The sequence below is a fragment of the Nymphalis io genome, chromosome 10 (assembly GCF_905147045.1).
Source record: "Nymphalis io chromosome 10, ilAglIoxx1.1, whole genome shotgun sequence".
Taxonomy (NCBI): domain Eukaryota; kingdom Metazoa; phylum Arthropoda; class Insecta; order Lepidoptera; family Nymphalidae; genus Nymphalis; species Nymphalis io.
Window position 1 is genome coordinate 11,555,749 of NC_065897.1, and position 3,963 is coordinate 11,559,711.

A 3,963-nucleotide genomic window follows, 5' to 3' on the forward strand; every position below is an offset into this window, starting at 1 on the left:
TTGCCACACACATTCACATACATAGGCGATTAATGATTTTGATAAATGCTCTTAATTCGTCAGCCAGATATAAACAAAATTAAAAAAATCATTCAAAAAGCGCAATTTTTTGTTTTACTAGCTCTCGTACCGATATATTAATAAAGCTTGACATCGAATTAACACGATATCATAGAAGATCTTGAATAATCTATGATATTCACTATCGATTTGTAAAAAAATGGCGTCTTAAATGTTGGTGAAGTTATTATCGAAACCTTGGAAGTACACAAATAAATTCAATTTGTTTTATGAATAAAACTCATCATATTGAGAAAAAAAATACATTTATAATTAAGTTATTTCAAAAATAATACATACATTTTTAGTCGTAATGGCCCAGCGGTTACACGGGAATCCTAAACAATGATTGCGGGATCAAACCCAAGCAATAATGTTTTAAATGCTGTATCTGTATTTATTATTCAGCTTGTGCTCGGTGGTAAAACACCTGGTGGTTTGACTTTGCTAGCTCGCCTGGGTGGGTACCACCCACTCATCAGATATTCTACCACAAAACAGCAGCACTTTGTATTGTTGTGCTTCGGTTTGAAGAGTGAGTGAGCCAGTGTAATTACAGGCACAAGACACGTAACATCTTAGTTCCCAAGATAGGTGGCGCATTGGCGATGTAAGCGATGGTTAACATTTCTTACAATGCCAATGTCTATGGGCTTTGGTGACCACTTACGATCAGGTGGCCCATACGCTTGTCCCCCTACCTATACTATTAACATCGTATAAAGGAACTGCACGTATCGGATGAAAATCTGTCACATGTTTATCCACCACATCCACACAATGTGGATTGCATTGAAGCAGCGTGATGGAATGAGCCCCACACTTTCTCGTCAAAAGGAGGCCTTAGCCTAACAGTGGGACATTGACATTGGCTTTTACATTATTTTCTTTTTTAATTAATTAACTTTAATGACGGAATTGTCTCAAACTTAGTTTCAAATCGTAATTATTCGACTGTTAAGAAGGGATGACTTAAAGTAAAAGTAAAAAGTAACAGCCTATAAATGCTCCACTGGACTAAGGCCAGTCAGAGCCAGGCAGAGGAGAATTTACTTAATTAATTCGGAAATATTTAAAAAAATCTCTAAAGCTATAGCCATATTATATTTATGTAGTGCCAAAGTTTAATTTAATTTCTCTTATTTTATCTTATCTTTAAAAATAACAAAGTAATTGTTAGGCGAAACATAAAAAATTAAAATATAATATATACATACATATTATAAATGTTATATAAGTAATATACTTACGCATTGCACCTTAGTCCAAATAAATTGTTCACTAATTTATACAAAATACTTAGTAATTAACACGTAATTGTTCACAAAACACGTTATTAATAATAAATAATGCATCCAATGTGACATCGTTAACGCACGAAACTTTGCTGAAAACTTTATCGGAACTTAACAACGAGAGCGGCACAATGCGTGCACAAAACCCGGCGTCCAACGCGAGAATGAGCATTCGCCATAAACTCCACGCGGTTTTTGAAGGGACTTTTGACGAGCCGGTGACTAACGCGTTAACCAAACTAACGTCACTATTTTTTTTACTTTGTTATAATAAAATATTCATAATTTACAAAAATCGCTGAAATTATATTTTAATAAAAATATGAGTATTTCGATAGGATATAAAAAATTACTCCACGTTTCAAGGTCACCAGAATCGAAATCCAACGTTTTAATAGACATATCTGTGTATGTATGTATGTTCGGAATTATCTTTGCCTCGATTACCTCGCGAACCGAAAATAAATAATATTGACATGGAACTGGGCTCATTCAAAGCGTAATTACTTAATGAAGAACTGGAAAAGTTTTCAGCAAATTCGATGTAGCTATTTTATTAGTAAAAATAAAAAACTAAAAAAAAATATGTATATATAAAAATAATAAATTAGTTTGAAATCGATTTGAGAATGTATGAGATTTTCTATCTCTTAATTTCTTATTCCTCGCTTCTGGAAAGTTAGTCGTATGAACCTCACGGGTTGCACCCAGTTTTTTTATTAATGAATAATTAAGAAGTAAAAAAAAGTAATACAAGAATTGTAGGTACCTCTAAAAGTAACAAGAATGGTTCTTACTGATTCTAAAGAAGACTTGTGACTTCGTTTTTATTAGATTTATCAAGTTATATTTTCCTATCCTGACTCCCCCTTTAAACAAACATCGTCTTAGCGGATGCTCACCTTATAAAATAAACCGGTGCTCCAAATTTTAGCTTCTAGGCTCAGTAGTTTTGGGTGTGCGTTGATGATGATTAGTTAGGACAGGCGATTTTATAAGTATATATTTCATATGAAATATTCTACAATAGTTTCATTTTAATATTTAGATTGGTGGATCATAAGCACTCTAATTTTTGCTCAAACACCTAAGTATCAAATTATAAGTGTATAGATTGGGACACCGTTTCCTTTACTCAATTGTTGTTCATCGTTATTCGCATCTAGATATGGTATTATCACTCTCACAATACGGAATGCGGCCACTTTTATCGCTTCTTGATACAATGAACCTATTGTACTCCACTAGTGACTTATAAGATAGACATACGCATAGACATAGATTTTGTATTTAGCAAATAGCGTTACAATATTAACCACTCTCTTGGAAAGGACAAAGAAAGTGTGCAATCTAAACCAGTCTTTCCAGTGTAGGACTGTAATGCCAAAGTTGCATAAAACTATTGGTCGCACGATCGTTTCGACACACTCAAACTTTATTGTGTGTGAATCAACAGCTTCATTATATTTATTATAGCAACTAGTTTTTAAAGCAGATCCGCAAGTTCTGAATGTTTTGGGTTTTTCTGTCAATTATCAGTAAGACAGTGTTTCTATTCCCGTGCCTCAGAAAACACGTAAAGCTATTGGTTCTGCGATTAAATCTTTTTCGGTCGTGTCGGATTGCCATCCTATTGGATTATGAGAATGTGTTTCCGCATACTTGAGCTCTATAATATCTCCTGCGCAGTTTGCTATTGGCCGGTGAGTACGGCCACCGTGACAAAAATCAGACAGGAGGACATCATCATGATCAGCATTATGATGTTAACCATCTGGGTCGGTACCACCCTCTCATAATATATTTTACGGCTTAGCATCTATCTATCTAGTTTTCTGAAACACAACAATATAATTACATCGGCTTATTCACCCTTTAACGGGTTAAAGACACAAGGGTCATAACATCTTAGCTACCAATGTTGGTGGCGATCTAAGGAACGCTAGTCATTCATTTGCTAGTCCACCTACCTATTTTATATAAAAAAGTAGATTAAATACATTATAGACGAGCCGATTGGCATGGTTGGTAGATACTAGCCTCTCACGCCGAAGGTTGTGGGTTCGATTCCCACTCAGGACAAACATTTGTGTACATGAACATATCTGTTTGTCCTTAGTCTGGGTGTAATTATCTATGTATATGTATTTATAAAAGAAAAGTAGTATATGTAGTATATCAGTTGTCTGGTTTCAATAGCACAAGCTTTGTACAAGCTTAATTTGGGATCAGATGGCCGTGTGTGATAAATGTCCCAGGATATTATTATTATTATAATTATTATTAGAAATTTGTATGTTATATCAGTTTCTATCACAATTTTGTGAAAATTAATTAAATTGAAAACTAATTTTCTAAAACATAACAGCCTCGTTGTTAATCAAACGTTTTATCATATATAATATTGGACGTATTTTGTAACTACTTAAGACTTTTTAGTGTATTTAATATATATGTCGTGGAAAGTGATATAGTTTAATATTAAGTTGCTGATTTGAGTATCATAGTACCAGAGAAGGGGTAAACACCGTGACGTCACTTGTTATTGTAAAGGCGGCACTTGGACAGAATCGTGTTGGAAAGTAAGGAATTGAAATGGCACATTACG